This window comes from Melanotaenia boesemani, chromosome 9, assembly GCF_017639745.1.
Source record: "Melanotaenia boesemani isolate fMelBoe1 chromosome 9, fMelBoe1.pri, whole genome shotgun sequence".
Lineage (NCBI taxonomy): Eukaryota > Metazoa > Chordata > Actinopteri > Atheriniformes > Melanotaeniidae > Melanotaenia > Melanotaenia boesemani.
In genome coordinates, this window is record NC_055690.1 from 10,951,299 (window position 1) to 10,972,237 (window position 20,939).

The 20,939-nt window shown below is 39.6% G+C and overlaps 1 protein-coding gene across 5 annotated transcripts in view; it reads right to left on the bottom strand.

Moving 5' to 3' along the window:
- The window catches only part of aplp2 (amyloid beta (A4) precursor-like protein 2), a 52,389-nt gene that overhangs the window by 30,814 nt on the left and 636 nt on the right, over nt 1-20,939 (bottom strand). The window lies entirely within an intron of this gene.

A 20,939-nucleotide genomic window follows, 5' to 3' on the forward strand; every position in this document is an offset into this window, starting at 1 on the left:
TGGCTGGTTTGTGGCATGCTCCCATGTTTTGTTTCTTTTAACTGGGGCTCCCTTCTCCCTTATTATTTTTGGTTACATTAAAATTATTTTTAAACATTGGTGCTTGGTGGTTATTTCTTATATGTTATGGCTCCTTTATTTTGTTACACTGCCGAACCAGAACACTGGACAAAAAAAGGTTGAAGAGTGTTTTATTTGACCTATTACTGTTGTAAATTGTTGTAAAGTGCAGCTGGACTATATTTTATCTCTGCTGAATTTTATTTAAATTTGTTTATGTTATTCATAGATAAATAAACATTCTTGGATGTATTTATGTCATGTTGAAAACCTATATTGCTCAGTTGTGAGTGAATGTGTACCTCTGCCACCTGTAACTTCGAGTATTGACTACACCACAGTTTCGACAAAAGTTTTATTTGAAAAGAATAGTTTTAGCTCCAGTAAACAAATTTTGGTCAGAACAGGACATCTGCAGTGCGTGATTTAAAACCAACCAGATGCTGATTTTCATCTCTGGAGCATCAGTGAGGAAGGTGAGAGCTGCATCCTCACCAGCCTCGGACTTTCCACGGTGCTGCTGTTTATAAGCGATACAGAAGTAAAAGCAGATTTCCCCCCCGGGCTGTAAAAGTGATATCTTCCTCTGCGCTGTGTTAAAAATATTTGTACTTTAATAACTTGCTTATTTATTCATAGATTATATTTTTGTGAGTAGCCTAAAGCACTTTATGTCTTGTGCGATCTTGTGTTGTATGATGATGTAACAAGACCTGAGAATAGTTTTCAAAAAGCTTTTATCCTCTTTTGAAGGCGCCACTTTAATACATTTTATGTCAGTTATTTGGAATCCACATGCCACGCGAGGCTGTGTGACATCAGTGTGACTCTTCCAGCCGTGAAGCCTGTGGGAAGGCCATGGCCTGAGGCACTGACACCATCACTAAAAAAAAACATTCAGCAGCAAATAGATAACAGATGACAGGGTGGAGGATGTGACATGGTGACATTTTCCTACTGACCAAACACCTCCGCTAGCCCCCGTCCTCAAAAAGAGAAGTGCCAAAAAGCAGAATAATTAAAAGGAAGAAGTTGTCATGTTCTAAGAATTTTAATTAAAAGGGCAACCCTCTTCACCAGGATGCAAATGAGCCCCTGTGTCTGAGCGACATGGCCTTTTGTCTTCTCTGTCTAAGACTACCTTAGAATTGCCCTTTGAGTCACTGCTCCAAACTCTCAGTTTGAAAAATGCTCTCACAGTTTGGAGAACAGCGGATTACAGTAAATGCCTCTTTCTAAACACAAAACCTAAAAGCTGGGAAATTTATTGCTCCACATAAAACCCCTGTGTGGGATTCTCGCTTCTCTTACAAAAGAAAAAGCACTCAATGTCCACTCTCTTTTCCAAAATGTACTCTCTTGCGTCAAAGGGAAGGTTCTGGGTGAAAATCAATTCCTGTAATTGATGTTTGAATTTTTTCTCTTTCAATATTTAAAGTGAAGCTGTAACACAGAAAAAGTTGTGCTTCTTTGTGTGTGTGTGTGTGTCAGGAAGATGCTCCTCAGGGAGCTGAGCATCATGTTCCTGTTCACCAGCGGTCACCTCTGCATGGCTCATTAACCTCACGACCAGACCGGAGCAGACAGGAGAGAACCAAACTGTCACAGGGGAGTGGAAAAAAAACTGTCGCCACATCCTCCAAAACACCCACCCTGGAAGACAATGGCGTGGCCATGACACGCCTGTACCAGTCTCAGTTCAGACTGTAAGCCTATTTGTAATCCTTTCCGCTTAACCTGCCCTCGACTGAACAGGTCTTTGTTAATGAGGCTACAATATGCAAAACAATGGAAATACCACTGATTTAAATGTGTCCTATATTTCATTTCATGGATCAAGATTATTCTCAAAGTTCATCATTTATTTCCATCCAGATTTGAATACATTTTTCGCTAGGATCTTGTAATGATGATGGAAGAGCGGGATGTTTTCTTCAGCACATTATCAAAGAAGCTCAGTGGAGTGAAAGTCTGGACTCTGTGGTGGATAATCCATTCACGAAAACAATGTTCCTTGAACTACTCTCTCACAGCTCGAGTCTTCTTGGAATATACTACTGCCAACAGGAATGAAGAAATAATACTGATGGAAAAACCTGCTCATGTGTACTTTTAAGGCAGCTGAATGAATTTCTTGGGCGTACAACTTTGTTGAGCTAAAGCAACCCCAGATCATAAAAATGCCCCTATAGGTTCGTACATTCGGAACAAGGCATGATGGATACAACACTTCTTCTTGCTCCCATCTCTTAGACACAGGGTAAATCGGGATTCATCAGACTTCATGATCTTCATCTATTGCTCTAGATTCTAATATTTATGCTCTAGCAAACTGAAAGCTTCATCATTATTTTTAAACTAGCCTCAGTGGCAAATATTTACAGCTGATCAAACAGGCATTTCAACAATTTGATCCAACAGCTTCTGTGGAAATGCTTAAACATTGCTACAAGTTCTTGTTATTTTTTTAAAACAGTTTTGAATTAACTCCAAATCCAATCATTCAAACATTTCTTCTCATAAATGATGGATCATCTCTATCCTTCCAGGTTTTGAAAATGTGTTGAACACAACCTAGTTCTGGTTTCAGTAGTTTTCTTAGATGATATTTTTGGAGACCAATGATCTGACCTGAAACAGAGAACATCTTATCCACGACCGCAGGATGTGTTCAGGCATGGTAGTTTAAGGAAGACATGCCGTTATGAACAGTTTAATAAGTGATGTATTAACTGCAAAGCAAAATACATCCTGCTTTGTGGTAATTACTCACCAATGTTAATCATTTTCTTGCTCCGCTGTTGAAACAATGCAGTAGTGTTGACATGATCAGTGAATGGAGCTGAATGCAGCATTCGTAATTAATTTGCTGGCTACAGTCTTCCAGCTGTTGTGATTGAGTTGCGGAGGTCTGCCAGTGTGTCAAGGGGAGATAGCATGGCCTCTCTCCAGCTTACAGCAAACGGACGTGAATGACGACTTGTTCAAATGGCTCGTTTCTATGGAAACCATCTACAAAAGCATCCCAGCTATTCATGCAGAGGAACATTGAGGCAGCAGAGGAAAGAGAGGGGGAGATGGGAAAAAAGAGAGGGGATAGGAAAGAGGAGAAAACAGATTGAAGAGCAAGAGTGTAAGGAGAGGAGGAGGAAAGTGGGGCGATAGATCATCAAGAGCCCACAGCGACAGAACAGGAGAAAAGAAGGGGAAAAAAGATTTAAAGAAGAAAAAGAAATAATAGTGAAAAAGGGAATGAGGTTGCGAGGGACTGGCTATGAGACAACAATCAGAATAACAGCTGCTCTGCACGCTTTGCTGCATTCAGCATCACTGTGTCCTTGTGTACCAAGGCAAAAATGGCCCTCAGCTCTATAGATTTGCACACATTTCTGCTGGAGCACACAGCGGGCATACTGTACACAAAGCCACGTCTGTGCTCAGCAGACAAAAAAAAAAAAATCTCCCCATTGCCATGGCAGTGAGCATCACTGTGTTCAGCAATGTCCATACCCATTACAGGAAAACATTACAATGACCACTGCTGCTTTTCTCTGCTAATATTTAACGGTGTGAGCTCTGGGAGAAATCCTGATCAGTGAATACTGCATGAAAAATAACTTCTAATACACTTTGTGGTTGAATTTAGGACACAGAACAATTCACAAGCCCCAGAGTCCCAGTTCTGTCCACTAGACTCCAGGAAAGACTCTGAACAACACATAAAGATGCTGTATAGATGTAGATGTTGTGAAATTTAAGCTACAAAGACAGTTCCAGGTGAGACCCTAGCAGTGTGAAGTGTGCAGTTTGGTGACCTAGTTTCAGTTGTATTATCCATCAATATGAAATAAGAACTACTACAACGCTCATACTACAAGGTTACAGCTGCACCAATGGAAAAGCCTTCCACTGCTTAATTAATGCAGGCAACATATCCCGGAGGTGTCTTCATTATCAACAACTGCAAATTGGCTCTATACATTAAGGTTCAGGGTTAATCCCTTCTGGGATAATTGCTCTCCCATTATACTGACGCTTTTGTTTATTGACAAAAAGGGGAATGAAAATCTTCGTTTTATAGGATTTACATCCTCTTTACTGAGACCAAAACAAACTCAACTGAAATCAAAACCTTAATGGACACTCTTCAACAGCTCGTATGGTCTTCTTATCTGAAAATTAATATTAATGTTCGTCTTTTCTCTCTTTGTCTCTTTGTGAGGAAAGGCTCTGGAGTTTGGCTGGAAGGAAGTTGTTAATGTCTCGACACAGAAACAAAACTGATCTGAATAGAAATAAGTGAAATTGGAGATTTATTATGTTCAAAAGTCGCAAACTGCAAAAGCCTTATTTTGAAAAAGAGATGAAACATAAGTCAAACTTTCATGGAGTGAGAAGAGATCTCAAGCAGTCTGAGTTTCATAAATGCAGTATGGTTAACACACAGTTATTAAGATTTACTACTCCTGGTCTTTTTATTTCCTCCAGCATCTCAGTACACATTGTCATATTTGTCACATTTGTTCAAGCCTTAAAATACATCTCTTCCAGATGAACTCTGCTGTCAGCCTATCACTATTCAGTCATGTCTTTCATTAAAATCTCATCTAAAAAAAGCCTTTGTCATTGTTGTATTACTTGAATTTCTTTTCCTAATCTTTGTATCAGGATTATGGTATTTTGCACTTTTGCTGCTGCCCTTCTTACTGTTGACTGTTTGTTACAATTACCAATTATTCTGTGTGACTTTAAGCAGCACAAGAGTCAAGAAAAATCCTGAAAATGTAAAATTAGGTAAGTAAAGAATTGGCCAGAAGAAGAGGAATACATTATTATTTAGAACAATGTTGGAGTGTTTTTTTCAGTGTTTTCATTGGGGAGAAGGAGAGTCTGCAGTTGGTGGAGTCTTGTCTCGTAGACTTACTGTGGTCGAGCTCATTCAGAAAGAGAAATAAACACTTGGAATCACAAGGATAATGCTTTTTATCAAGTGAAATTATGCTGATTGGAAGCATGCTTCGTCTTACAAGGTATTATGCAACTGAGGGCTTCAAGGAATAGAAATTGAAAAATAGATTTAAAGTTGATAAACTCCATCCAGTAATACCCTGCTTATGTGGGATTTTATCAGTTTTAGTCTTAAATAACCATTTTAACCAGCTCATACCTGATTTATACGATTGTGCAAGAGCCTGGAAAAATCTGTGTCTTGCATCTAGATTTGGGTAAGAGATATAAGCAGCGTATGAACAGAAATAATTATTCTCTAAAGTTAGACCAGAAATCTCCTTTAGTCTGTTCATCTTAGGTGGTCTTTGTTCTGTCCTGTGAGGGGAGACTAGGGGTGAAAGCATCACTTAATTAGAATCTGCTGCAGCATAATCTGTTTGCAAAATACACATCATATTCATTCTTGCTTTGTGTACTTTTATCAACAAGTGGGGGGTTTACTTGGAGCAACAAGAGATCAGCTGAAGGGGCTGTGTTGATGTGCTTCATGTTCAGTTGATATGACTGAATGTAATCCAGGACATTTGTGCAACAGATCCAGCTCCGGGGAAAAAAAAGCGATGTGACCTTATTTAATCATACTTTCAGGGCTGCCGCAATTCCCTGCCAGATGCAATCCAGTTGCGATTCCTCCCTTCATGTTTTATCCTTGCTGTGTTGATGGACTGGATCTACTTAACAGAATATCAAGGGTGTGTTTTTCATGCAGGGCTAATGTGAGCTTGAACTTGGCCAAATAGTTGTGCAGCTGCAAGGACACAAGCCCTGACCTGTTTCATAACTACAGCATGGTGGTCTAAGTTGGAGGAGCTACTGATGGGGAGGGAGCTGATAACAAAGAAAAGGTAATATTTTTCTTGGTAGTTGCACAGTGAACAAAAACTTAAACCAGTCAAAGTCTTTGTGGAAAACCTGTGACTTTTGTTCTATTTTCACACAGAGAAAAACCAATGAACCCATTAACTCTTCAAAATGTGCATATCATATATTTATAATGTAGCAGCAAAAACTGTAGCCACTTGTATGAATAGCTTAACCAATTATAATCACATACTTCTGCTTCGCCACAAATCCATCATCCGTCTTCCTTCAGACAGGCAGCCGTGTCAATACTGTGTGGTGTCACCATCTTTCTCTTTGCTCTTATCTGCAACACGCCAGACTGAAACACAGAGCTACTGCTTGTGAACATGCGCTCAGTGCCTGGTGGTCGACGTCAGGATGCTTGCTGCATGCTTTGTATTATTCTCTCTTTCATTCTGACAGCAGTGGCTGCCTGTGAAGCAGGAAACAGGGCAGAGCAGGACTGGAGAACCATTTCCCCCACAGCCCCTCATAACACAGATTTCACGCAGGATGTGTCAACCTGGTTTCACCTCCCAAGCACAATCACACGTTGCCTTGAGGGTCATTCACAGCAATCATAAAAATTGTATTTGGTTTTCCCTGCTGGCCTGGTTAGATGAGGTGGCAGATTGGTTTCTGTCTGGCTGAGGATGAGGCGGCGGCTTGAAGCATTCGGTATGAAGAGTAAAGACAAGGAGGAAGATTTGGTTTAATTCTACACAGGAAAAGCTATTTGCAGTACTTTTAGTAATAGTTAAAGTAAGACATCAGCGTCATTGTTTGTTCAATCAGTACCAAGAAATGCTGTGAAAAAGTAGAGCAACAAAGAAGGAGGCACTTAAAAGTTCAAACTCACATCCACCAGCTAAACTGTGCCCAGCTATATTTTTCTCAAGAAATATAAACATATTTGGTTCCCAAACCATCAAGATCTTGTTCTCCTATGAGTCTGCCTAACTCAGTAACATTAAAATAGGTTTGGGTATGTTGTTTCTTCATATCACATGAGTCACTGAAGCTACTTCTAGGTCAAAGCTTTAATGAAAAGGAACTGAGACTATTAAAAAAATCAGAAATGTGCTTTGTATTCACCAGATTTATGAAGGACTGCTGCACAGGATTCTCCATTTTCCCACTCATGAATGAGCGTGGACACTCACTCAAAAAAATTCATTGCAGGTATTAAGCTGTTTGCAACACAAATCATTAGGCATGCCACAAAAGAAAAAGAAAGTTTCACTGAATGTGAGGCTCCAACACTTATTGGAAAATGAAGAGAAAATGTGCTTTATTTAGCAGGATTGGTTTAAAAAATGATGAACAGAATGAAAACTATGATTGGAGACAGGGGCTGTAACTATGGAAATGGTCAGACTACAAACATGTTGGTACACTCGTCCAGCAGCTTACACGTGATTCCAGTTTAATAAACAAACTAATTAACAGGCCTGAGAAAATTAAGCGTTTACATGGCAGGTTGTTAGAGGTAATGTGTACTTGTACAGGAAACTGCAAACAACAACAAAAACATCATAAGCATCATATGTAATGAAAGATTTCAGGCCTGACTTGCTCAAAAAATGTGTGTACAAGTATTTGTGAAATACACACACCCCCACTGAATGTTTCTCCCTTATTTATGTTTGTTTGGGCAAATAAATGTATCAGTGTTTTCTTTTTTGGTTAGCATGCAGATCATTTGCACGACTGACTCCTAATTTTCTGCAAAACTGTGGTTTAAATGAGGAGAAAGCAGCCTTATACCTACAAATCTCTGAAGAAAAATATACAATTGGGTTAGTACAGAAACAGTACCAGTTAATTTAAAGGGTCAATTGACCCCCTTTTTGTCATACCGCAAGTGTCATCTACTTCCATCTTTACACCATCTCACATCAAATTTAATTGTTTATTAAGTGGATTATTTTAACTAAACTACCACAAAAAAAAAAAAAAAAAAAAAAATCTCCATAATGATATGGCTTGTTGACTCATAAAGAATAGATACAATCTGCCATATTCCTCTTGGAGCTTTCTGCTCTATATTAAAGGACAGACAGAGTGAGACTATTGGACAGTGCCTGTGTTATAAATCTTAATTCGTTGTCTGTTGTTGAATTGCTTGGATAGTACACGCACTCAATGTTGAAAATGCTATTGCTTTGGTGATATTGTATGTTTTAATTTTGTTTTGTTTTTTCGTTTTGGTTCTCATACTGTTTTGTTTGTCTGTTTATGACGTGCTGCAGACCTCTTGGCCAGGTCACCCTTGTGAAAGCGATCATGATCTCAATGGGTTTTTTTTTTCCATCTGGTTAAATAAAGGTTGGAAAAAAAAAAAAAGAAAAAAAAAGTGAGAAATAAAAACATCACAAATTTACACAAAATGTTGATTACTGTTTATTATCTGCTGTTCTGACTGTCAAATTCAATTTGACAGACTATTATCAAATGTCTCATGCAAACACAGCCAAGCCAACCCAAACACAGTGAGAGCTGTGTGCTGCTCTGTAGGGAGAAGTTTGTGAGAGAAATAGCCGGTAAGTATGTGTATTGCAGCGATAAAGAGATAATTACACAGAGGATTTTACCCACAGCTTGTTGTCTGGCAAAGCTAAGCAGGTGCATGATTGCATAAATAAGGAGCTGGAGTTTTAACAGTTTCTTTCAGGAAGAGGATAATTGCTTTTCATTCGTGCACTTAATGACAAGGATAGCCGGGGTCAATTTTCAGGTGAATGTTTTATTTCAGTGGCATCATAGATGTGTGTCTCTCCTGCAGAGCTGCTGTCGGTACAAACACCAATTCTTTCCTTCTGGCCACTAAAAGCTCTCAGCATGAGAAATCTCTTCAATCCATCCTTCATCTTCCTTCTTTCATCTTTATTCACTTTAAGAAATCATCTCTATACAAGGCTATTTTCTCTTACCTCAACTGTCTACACATCTACTTCTAGACCAGCTTCCCTATGTCTCTCTCAGCCTGTCTCACCAGCTTTCTGATCCATGTGAACCAGGGACCCTCTCAGCCATCTCTATCCAGGCTTACAGTCCACGTGGTGTGGAGCGGATTACTCTTGACATCACTATGCCAGATGTTTATGACTGAAATAGACACAACAACTAGCCTCACCCTCAAGTCAAACAAAGCATTTAGCCTTGATTTTATTGTTTATGTCTGAGAAGCATCTGTTTTAGCTAAAGAAAAATAAAATTGTTTGTGTAAATGATTGGCCAAACCAAAATTGAATTTGTCCACCTGCAGCCTCCTTTGAGCCAGTATGGAGATCAAGTAGCCGAAGCAATGCCCCATAACGTACACATTAGCATGATTAAATTGCCCATCGCCTGCCCATTTATTAAAAGCCTCTCTGAGCAGGGTGGGAGGTCTGTTCAGCTGGTGAGTTGAGAAGAAGAGGGAAGTGCAGAAAGCGTAGAAGTGTCGCGACTGCCTAAGAGAAGTTAATGAGGGTTGGAAGGATGTTTCTGACACTGCTGGCTTTATTTCTATGTGATGGAGGGAGGGCATATCGACAAGCAGGAAAACGTGGGTGGTGGGGACTGGGAGTGGCTACACTGGAGATTTAGGGCTTAAGCAGTTGTTAGGTGGAGCTCAGTTAGTTTTAAACTACGTGCCTGTGTTTTCCACAGGCCACTTTATGTGGACACAGACCCTCCCCACTTTGTACTGCACTCTCAGCAGTTTAAAAGAGGAGGATTAGACACAGGAGTGTGCCTTTCTCTTTCGTCTGCTGGAGAGCAGAGTCATATAATCTCTCATGCTGAGGAGAGAGGATTTTAGAGAAATGACCTATGCTCACTTTCCTTTCTTGTCCTTCCCTTCCTCTCATATCCTCAAAGTTGAGTGAAAACATTGCTGCATCCTTCCTTCCTCCCGTCACTCCCACTTGTACTTTTTCATTTTCCTGCTGGATGACTACACTCATCAGCATGCAGCTCCACACAGCTGCTCCTCAGGACCAGGCAGGCTGGCAGACAAGCAGGCTGACTTGTCAATAAAGGAACCACGGTAACAGGGCATCTCAGTGAGACCTCCAGCCCTGTCACTGACGTCTCTCTCAGCAGCCTGAACTCTCTCGGTTAATGAGCACATAATTGTTGAGAAAGCAAAAAAGAAATTGGGAAAGCAAAACTCGCCATGAGGCGAGGAATGTAATAGAGGTAGTATATTGAGAGGAGATGTCGGTGAAAGAAGCGAAAGGACGCAATGTTCCCGTGAACAAAGTAAAACATAAAATAGCCAATTTGTCCTACAATGTGTGGTTCAGAACAATCAGAGGAGAGAGAAGAGAGAAGGAAGAACACCATGTCTAAATCAGAGGAGCTGTGGGGAGAAGTGTGGTGCTTGGTGGGAGGTGACATTGAAAGCATGCAGTTTCAAGGACAACATGGAAATATCACATAGCCTCGCTACAAGGCAGACATAGCTATGGTGGGGCAGGAGAACAGTCTGCAGGAAACAGGAGACAAAGGACACGCAGCTATGTCTCCAAATTATCTGACAACGTGAGATGATAGCAGGTGGTAGATTTACTGCTTGGGAGCACTGAAGCAGAGAGGAGACAGTGGAAAGTTGTTGTGACTAGTTTGACTTTGAAGCCACAACTTCCCACATGTTTGGATTCAATATAACAAAACCACAGCAAGCAGTCTATCTTTACTAGGACAGATCCTCTCAGTTCATTTGCATATATATACGGTTGATGGGCAGGTTACTGTGTTAGCAGCAGCAACTTTCTCCCAGGAGTGGACTGATTTACTTATTCTTCCTGAGACTTCAGGCTCAGGTGATAGGTTTTGAGACCAGCGCCAAAACCCACTTCTGAAGAGAAAAAACTATTATATTTCACATAATGGCTGACTATCTTAGATTATAACATACATTATAAATAAAAAGGTAAAACAACAACAGCTATTATTTACTTCTATACATTTTGCCTGACTCTGTACAACCCTTTATTATTATAACCTCAATTTAAAAAAGACTCTTAAGGTTTAATGTCTCTTTTTCAATTTTGCAGATCAAGACACATTAAATAACACAACATAGCACACACTGTACACAAAAAATATGGTATAAATAAATGATAAAATATCTGAAATTCAAACATCAAAAGCTGAGAAAACTAAAAACCTCAGAATATTTAATCCCCACAGTCAAAGCAGGCCAAACAAGGCCAGAACGATTAATCATTTCAAACCAAAAATACAATTTAATTCCTTTTATTTCATGTGGTTTTGCTTCTAATCCCAAACAGAAAAAGCAGCATATTTAAACGCATTTATCCCAGAGCGGTGAGACACTGGGGACAGATAAAAGGAAACAGAACAAAAACAGTAACTTCTAGTACTTTTTTGGTGATTGTAGACCTCCAGATAAGTTAGGAGCACACCAACAGTAGTTACATAAAAAAAATTACAACAGTTTTTTAGTTTACAGGAGGACACGGGAGACCACCCAGCCCCATCACACAATGTATAGTGGTGGCAGCAAATCTTCTTTCAACCTTAAAGCAAAAGCAAGACTATGAAAGATTTGCTTTTTTTTTTCTTTTTTTTTTTTTTTAAATTTTTAATTAAAACCAATTAGTGAATGTTTGCTCTAAAGGAGACACACTCATCCATTTCCTACATATTTGTACTGGATACCAACACAATCCCAGAAGTCTAAATGGTGCTGATGGTTGAAAGATTCACAAGCTTCAGTTTTTCATTTGACAATATGATGAGTTTTATTTTGCTGGGATTCAGAACACGTTTTAAGTCGTACAAAGTTTGCTGAGCTGCATTAAAAGCTCATATCACCATCTGCTCAGCTGTGATAAGTCTTCTGCTCACAGTGCTGAGAGGATTATAAACACTATGCTGAACAAACCATTTCTAAATTACCCAAGCATCTCTTTTGACAGTAAGTTCTGAACATGCACTTCTATTATCATTTATCTGTCTTAGACCAACTTTTAACTGTTAATATCAGGAAATGCTCACAGTGGTGATTGAAAGACTGATATAAGTTGATATATACACAGGAAAATAATCTAGTTCAAACACACTCAAGAGTTGAAAGTATGAGACAGTTTAAAAAATGGCATTAAAGTCAGGTATTTTCGTCCAGTTGGATGGAAATTAATTGATCTCTCAAAGGTGGGATTTCTCAACACAGGTGGGTGTATCACTGCACAGGCAAAGGAGATTTCTGAGGACCTCAGAAGAGGTTACCATCCACCAGCCACTCAGACGGATTGTGTAAGGGAGGAAATTCCTCAGCAGACGTTGAGTAATTAAGATTGCTTTAAGAGCAAGGTGTGCAAGAGTCTGTGAGGTCAGAGACAAACGGCAGGTTACTAAGGAACAACTAAAGGTTTCTCTCACATTGGCTAATGTTTACACTCCATCAGTCGACCATCAGCATGACATTGACAATCGATGGTTGAAATGGCAGGGAAGTGAGGAGAAATACACTGCTCTATGAAAATAACCTTGTTGCTGTTTGCAGTTACCAGCTTAAAAAATCATGTGAATAAGCCAGAAAGCTGCTGGAAAAAGGATCTGTAGATAGCTGATTGAATACAATTAAATAAAAGAAATAATTTAAATTTAAGGAAAGCAAAATGCTACCGTCCACCATAAGAAATTTACTCCATCTGTAAAACATAGTGGTGGTAGTTTCATGGTAAGGACCTTTCTCTTTGGATCTGTTGCTTGACAGCTTGCAGAAAGCTTGGAGAAAGAGGGTCATGCAGCAAGTCAACAACCCAAAACACATAGGTGATAATTTTACTATATGATAAAACAAACTCACCTACATCCCAAATCTGAGGAATGGGCAAAAGATCTCACAGATATATAATATCCGTTTTAATTTCTTTATTAATTTAATGAATAAAAATTAATGAGATTTCTTTTTTATTTCTTAATCTTAAAAGAAGGTATTTTTTTCTGTATAAACATTCTAGCTTGAACATATTATGTACAGGCTCTAGTTGCTGGATGTTCAGTATTTTTCATTAAAAGGCATAGCTGTACAAAGATTCAGGCAAGAAAGGGAAAAAATCAGGTCATTCATCAAATCACTAAATATTCTCTGTTTCTCAAATATGAGTCACTGAAAGATCAAAATCTCACATTTTCATCAATAAAGACATTGAGACAACCATCAAATTGCATCTACTATACACTCTTTAAGGGTTTTAAATTCCATTTTCAACTTGCAAAACTAATTTTTGTGAATGTATTCAATGTTTAACATTTTTTATTAAAATGATTTTTCATCACCAACTTACTCAAGTTGGATAGAATAGAAGGACATTAATCCAGAGACCAGCTCCTGCATGCCGAGTCGCTCTCCCACAACCATGCAAGCTGTTTTGAAATGAATTTGTGCACTGATTTTACCCCCCTGCAGAAAATAAGCACTGAAGCAGCTACAACCCTCTTTTCTGCTTCACTCTGAGATGCTCCAGGCATCACAAAGGAGGTCATTTTTACTGGGGGAACATGATGGATGTAATGTAGATATGCTTATCTGTCATTAAGCCCTGCTCTGCCCTCCCTCAGTCTCTCAGCAGGGGGAGGGCAGAAGGGTTTCAATCAGATTAGTGAAGAATATAACTCTACAGAGACACGCTGAGGCCAACAGCTAATCAGTCATGTCTCCATGGAGAAGATGCAGGCTTCATAACAGGACCATCCATCTCTAAGCCATTCTACCAGACTTCTTGGGTTTTGTTAGTTGTCTGACCTTGCACCCCCACTTCCTGTTTCTCTCCCGACAGTGTGCAGCAAGTCAGACCCCTCTGCAGCATCCTGATTCTTGTCAGGGAGAGATCCTGAATCCAAACAAGCACCATGACAGCAACTACAATGCTTACAAATCCCTCACACAACTGGGGAGCGGCTTCAGATCCCAGCAGCTCAATAATAGAAAAGTGATGATTAATATAAAACATAAAAACTATATGTGATGAACAGTGAAGTGGTTGGAAAAGAAGGTGAGGAATTAAAGGGGTGGAGTCCGGATGAGGCAGCTCGCTGCTCAGAAGCCTCTATAATTAGTTGAGGATGATCAAATGACTTTAAATGGGTTTGTCTGAAAACAGCAGACTATTTCAGATTTATGCTCTGAGCTATATTCATATCTCATCAGACTAATGGAATTCTCTGGAGTGCTTGATTGGTTTTTATCTCGGATCAGAATGGCTGATGGAGGTGTGCAGCTGCAGCATTCATTAGCGGCTGTTATACAAAATGGAAAAAGGCTTTAGTGAAAAGTGATGTCAAATGATGGTCCTTCAACTCCTCCTACGACAGCACGGTGAATTCATGGTTTGATGCACGAGTATTGTGACTACAGGTGTCATTTCATGGATGTGTAAGTGAAAAAGTAGCCTACAATAACTCCTTGTGACAGATAAATGGAAAATCTCCACTGGTCATTAGTTAGAGAATTAAAAAGAGAAATACTATGTGGATCATACCAGGGTTACAGTGCAGAATGTTAAATATGCTGCCGATAATCTGGCTCTGAACATCAGTGACATAGAAAATTTGCAGTGAAGTGTTTGGAAATTGAAGGAACAATTAAATTACTGGCTATTAAGCAGATAATAATAAATTAGCATCTCATATATGTGGATTTGTTTGCGATAAAATCTTAAAACTGTATTTTAGAGCACTGGATGCAGAAGATATCAAACTCAGCCAGGGTAGGTAGTTGCTTTCCTCACACTAAAATTATTTACTGCAAATTCCTCTTTGTCAGTCTGCGTCTTTTCTCTGCAGCTGCTTTCAGGCTCCATTAAAGTTCCAAATTTCATCACTTCAGAGTGTAGCAACTCCTTTTTGTTTCCCCTTCTCCCAAAATTACACAATGCGCAAACATCATTTATTACAACTGTGAGGGTAGGGAGGGAGTCTGCTGGATTTCGACCTTCATCATGCATGAGCACCTATGACTGAACTAAATATGGTCCGTGAAGGAATGAGCCTAAAGAGGATTTAGTAGAAAAGCTAAAAGGAGAAATTTCCATCAAATTTCTTTTACAGAACAAAAACACTGGTTTGCCTCAGAATACCAGCTTCTCCCCTGTCCCTCTGTTTTGAGTGAAATCTCTTCTTGTTGTGTCTTAGTCCCAAGTGCACCATCCTGTGGGACTGCTGTTTGTCCTTGGCCACCTTCTCCTTGAGAAAATGCTGTATCAGACAGGCTGCTAACAGGGGCATCATACAGCCCAAGCAGCAGCAGCAGCAGTACAGGCCTCTCTCTGGGGGTATACAGTTACACTGCAATGCTTCTATCTCTTACTGCTCTGACATTTTCTTCCCTCCTCTCTTGAGAAACAAACAAACAAAAAAAAGATGATCACCTTTTAGAAGGAAAAGACACAACAGGAAGTCCAGGTTGCCCTTGGCAGTCTGGATAATACCAGTTCCATCACAGAAAAAGGACAGCAATGTGAATGTAGTTCAGTAGACAGGCAAATGGACAGAAGGGCAGCTGGAAATAACATGCATGTTTTCACTGGCAGAGGCAGAGTATTTGTACAACGCTCCTCAGCAAAACAGACTGCCAGTCATTCAGTCAGCTCATCAAGACAAAAGCACCACCTCCCTCCCCAGTTAGCCATAAAACTGTAGGCCTCTGCTTTTCTACATTTACATGAGGGTAAGTTGAGAGAAGAAGCTAATCAAACATGACTTCTTGTGTGCCTCAGATCGTCACAAATGATAAAAGAACAGACATTGTGTCTGTGATCGTCCTAAATGACACAGCCTCCCAGCATGCTGCATGCACAGCCAGAGAAAATAAAGACAGAAACCTGTGAACAGAGAGGTATACTTCTAAAAGGAAGATGCACTCAAAAAAAGACAAAAAATAATAACAATAAAGTGCCACCTCTGTTAAAATCTGCACTTCATTTTGAATACTCATCTGACAAGATTCACACCATTCAGCTGGTGATGGTTCAATGAAGAGAAAAAACTGCCTGTGGTTCATTGGAGGTAAAAAATGTCCTACCTCCAAAACTGCTTTCCATTCTTTTGCTCAAATCTTCCAATCAACTTCAACCCTAATCAGAACCACCAAATATGTAATTAAAAAAAATTCAACCCTTTAAAATATGATTTATTTACATGAAACAGTTTTTTATGGAAAACAAAACAAAACAAACAAAAATAACAAAAACAATTATGAGTTATTTTCCATAAAATACATGCTTGGGAGCTGGGGCATTTTTCTTTTTTAAAATCAATCTTTAATTACTAAAAAAAATAGTAAAAACATTTGATTTCAACCTTTAATAAAATCCCAGTCCCCGACAACATACGCTATATGAAAATAACTTTTTTTTCATAAAAACATTGACCTGTAGACAAAGGGGCATGTAAAGAGTCTAAATGACTTAAATATTTACATATTTAGTATTTTTGATTAGGCCTTAAGTTGACTGAAAGATCTGAGTAAAAATAAAAGTGAAATTTTTTTAATCTGTTTTGTTTTTTTTTGTTCATTTTATAGCATTGACAGGGTAGTAAATTTGTCCCCAGGGTCCTGTTGACCTTTAAGAAATACTTAAATTGAAATGTCAAAGTTCTTCAAGTTAAATATTTTCTAAAAAACAATCATCCTAGTGGGAGCAACACAACCACAACGGCTGCTTGAAATTGAGGGAAAATTTACCTGAAGGGACAAAAAAAAAAAGAAAAAAAAAGAAAAAAAAAATCCCTAATGGTCTACAAGGCTTAAAATTCTGTTTATTTCCTTTTTTCCTGCTAATCATAGGGAACACCTGATGTACAATGTAAAAAATAAAAAATTATATATATATATATATATATATATATATATATATATATATATATGTATATGTATAGCGCAAAAGCCTCATCTGAGCCCGAGTACGACTCACTGATCTTCCAAAACGAGAGCAAAACCCAAGAGGGACCAACAGTTAAATTCCTCCTCACATATGGACAAACAGGGACCGGGGGTGAGACAGGCAGGGACGTAAGCAGAGATACAAGTGCACTGTAACTCATAGATAGCACAGCAGATATTTTATTCATAGGAATAAAATTTGAAGCAGGGAGAGTGACTCATAGAGCCATGGGGACTCTCCAACATACACACACTATTACAGGGCGAGCAGGGGGTTGACAGGGTTTAACCCACCTACACTGACAAACAGAAAATACATTAAATAATAAAGTCCAAAATGGCAGGACTCCATTTAACGAGATGCTTGCCGAATTAGCTACAGTAGGTAGTTACTGTCAGTGTTATCGCAGTAAGGGAGCTGCTCACAGCACAGTAAAGGAAGGTGTTTGCACTTCAAGCTGAGCATCTAATTGTCGAGAATCAGTGTTGAGTGAAGCTATTATGAAAAGCACACAGGTTCCGGTGTAGCAGGATTCACCTTGGCCACGCGCACAAAACACAAGGAGGATTGACATGGCTATGCAGATTGCCCTACATATGGCAGCAGGCCTGATGCAACTTAAACGATGTGCAGTCATGGGTGCGCTGATTTGAACCCACTCACTCCGTCCCAAGTACCAGCTGCTTAGGAACTCTTGCCAAGAAAGAAAGAAAGAAAGAAAGAAAAAAAAAAGAGCTAAATATGTGATGAGCTAAGCTGCAAGAGGATTCAAAAAATATATCTGCACACGAACACACAAGCAGTTTAAAAAAAGGGAGACAACTCCCCTCACATGGGATAATTAGAGCGCATGCAGAGCCTGGGAGACAAAGCCTGGCATCGTGAGAACAAGGCTCGCATGATGAGGCCTCTCTATTTAAATCCTCGGGATGAGCCCAGAGTGTGTCTGTCGATGGAATCACTCCAGGAGACATGCACGAGCTAGGACGAAGAAGCAGCCATGGTAGTTTAAGGAGGAGACAGGGACAGATGTAGACAGAAATCTGTAGATGAGCCGAGTGGCAGGAAGGTATCTTTGAGGTAATGAAAGCTCAAAGATTAAAGGCTTGGATTCAATCAGACATCCCTTCATACTGTTAGTCACAGAGCACAAATCAGGCTACACCACTGATGCTACGCATAGGTGAGTCACTGTGCTCTGTGCCACTTTGAAGTCAGTTTGTCTCTGCAGGGTGTGGAAATGAGGGTTTGTCTGAGTGGGTGGGTGGGTGACGTGAGGGAGTGTGTGCTGGGGCAGGGCTCCAGGATTAGTACCTTTCTCTCTGCAGATCTATAAGCACCCAGTGTTTCTTGTCGCTAAGAGGATTCGCAGGATACAGGGCTGTCCCAACAACTGAAAGCAAGGTTTTAGGCTCTAATCTACAAATTCAATGGCGACTCAGGCTTATTTCCCAGAGACTGAACACATTTTAACTCAAGTCAACTTGATTGACACAGCAGAAAGTGTAAAGGAAATTGCAAGCATAACAGCTGAGAGAAGGGCTACAGGAGGCTTGTACAATGTTTAGAGATCAATATCAAATTCAAATGTTGCTGATCGGATTGAAACATGCCCTCTTTTCTTCTTTTCCTCTGTACGGTTCTAACAGCCTGGGTTGTCTCCTTTCAAGGAAGCACTAAAGGCCTTCACAGAGATTCAATTCACCCACCCTGAACAATCACAACCAGTTGCTCACCATTACTTCTTATCCAAAACAAAGACAAATATAAAAGCATACAGCAGTATGCTTTATCAATGCTCGGTTACAGGCGCACATAAAGAGAAGCACACACACACTTTGGATGATGAGTGGAAAAATGTTGCTCCAAGAAGGCTGCAACTGAGCAGCTACAAGCACAACACCACAGTCATCTCTGCTGCAAAAATCTTCTCCCTGTGCACAATTATCCAGCGTTTCTCCTCTCCATTACTCTGCAGCCACTCTGGCTGCAGCATGTTTGCATGCAGGTTCTTCGAGACCAAAGTCTCCCCACCAGCATGATTTAGGTCTGCACTCTAACATACAAGCACAGTCTTGCCTTAAATGTAGACACATGTTGATATAGTCAACGCAAAAGCCAGCTGAAAGGAAATGAACTTTTTTTTTTTCTTTTTTTTTTTTTTTTAGATTTTATGACTGGCTAAAAAATGTTATGTGCTGTTGCGTAAATTTTTTTTCCTTCGTTGTGATAATCTCTGCTTGCTTAAGTCAGCAGAGAATAAAATGTACTGTATGCATTAACAGTTCCAGATATTCTGCACTCCATTAATCCAGTGGGAGCCATATCAGCAAATGCCTCAGAGTGATGCAACTCTCTTGGTAAACCTGTTTGTGGTTCTAGCTTGCACCCCATTTTCAAATTAATTCCTAATAAGATCCAACGGCCCACTCTGGATTTCTCATAAGTTAGAAAAATTGAAAAAAAAAAAGACTTATTTTTTTATTAAACCATCGGGAATCAGTGCAACCTGAAAACCCTGTGACACAGATGCTCAGATAAGAGGGGTAAAAACCCAGCTGAAGAAACAAAAAGACAACAATCTCTCGCAGGTATCTGACAAAACAAAACCTGTTTACACAGCTGAAGTAGCTGGCTAATCTCAAAGTCCTTAAAAATAGAGGAATAGCAAGAGAAGAGCTGCAGTAACGGACAGAAAGACATGAGGAACAATGGAAGGCGGATGACCACCTGAGCAGCTCCCACCTGACTATAAACTTAAGCTCAAAGTTCAGAAGTACAGTCAAGCCTGTTAAGTGAGTAAAATCACAGCCTCAGTTTGCCACTAACAGACTGAAACTATTTTACCTGTCTGGTCTCTGCATGATCCAAAGTACCAACAAAACAGCTTTGTCTTTATTTCCATCATGTTTGAGTAAGAAAAACTTCCAAACTCAACTTGTTGCTGAGTTGAAACAAACCTTTATGAAGTACATTTTTTTACATTTATAATTATTAAGATTTTACTCTTATCCATCTCCAACTCTAGCTTTTAAATACATAACAAATTAACTTGGCTGCTGGTTTACTAACAGTGAAAAATTCTGTTTTTTGTCAGCATCTATTTGCAGAAAAAAAAAAAAAAAAAACAGCTAATGAAAATCCATATTCTGTGTATATGCTCAACAAAGAAAAATGCCTTGTCCTTCACATCAGCAACTAATTAAACCACAGGAAACCTTACAGTCATGATGCACAGCAGAAACCAACATTTCTCAATTTAATTTGGGTGACTGATCAGGAAAATCCATTGATTTCATCCATTAATCATCTCAGGAGAGTCTGTACAGTATCGACCGGCACGTCTGTGTGGCTAGGGAGGCTGATTGACGAGGAAATCATTACATGGGAGGACAGGTCTTTTGTAGAGTGCAGATGCAAAGATTTTGTTGGGGACATAATAACTATTATTTACCTCCACACAATGCCAGCCGACACTGCTTCAAAATGGCCGAGGTTTGTCGCAAAAGCAGAATGGGGGGTGGGGGGAAACCCATTCTCTGATATGTACTTTCTTGGCTTGGTGCAGAATAGAGCCAGGAGGAGACGTCTTCTTAAAAATGTTGAGGAAAAGCACTTGTGTTTACCCTCTGAGTGGGTGCAGGGGCGTGGGACTGTTTGCTCTAAAATGTGTGCATTGTTATCCTGGGACACATATGTGTGACACAGAAGGCACAAAGAGGTAGGACATCAGTTAAGTTAAATGTCTGACTAGTGTTTATTAAGAATTTGGACCATTCTTGCTTAAGAAACCAGCTGTTAAGTGATTTTAGTTAATTTAAATACATCACACTACAAGCTAATTAAAATGAGACTCTGCTGAGCTGTCTGGTGTGAAGGAGGCCATCCTGTTGAGACAGGATAAGCCACAATTTGAGTCCTTAGGTAAAGGATTTCCTAATGTCCAACATGCTTTACACAGTTTGTGATCCATTGCAGAGGTCCTGTGTGTCCCAAGAGGCCTGACTAAGCCCCAGTTGTCTTTCGTTTGATCTTTGCAGCAAGCCCTGCTATAATTCCAGCTCACATGACACTCCGGACCCACACAGTCCAACTCACCAACAAACTGCAATCTCTCTCCTC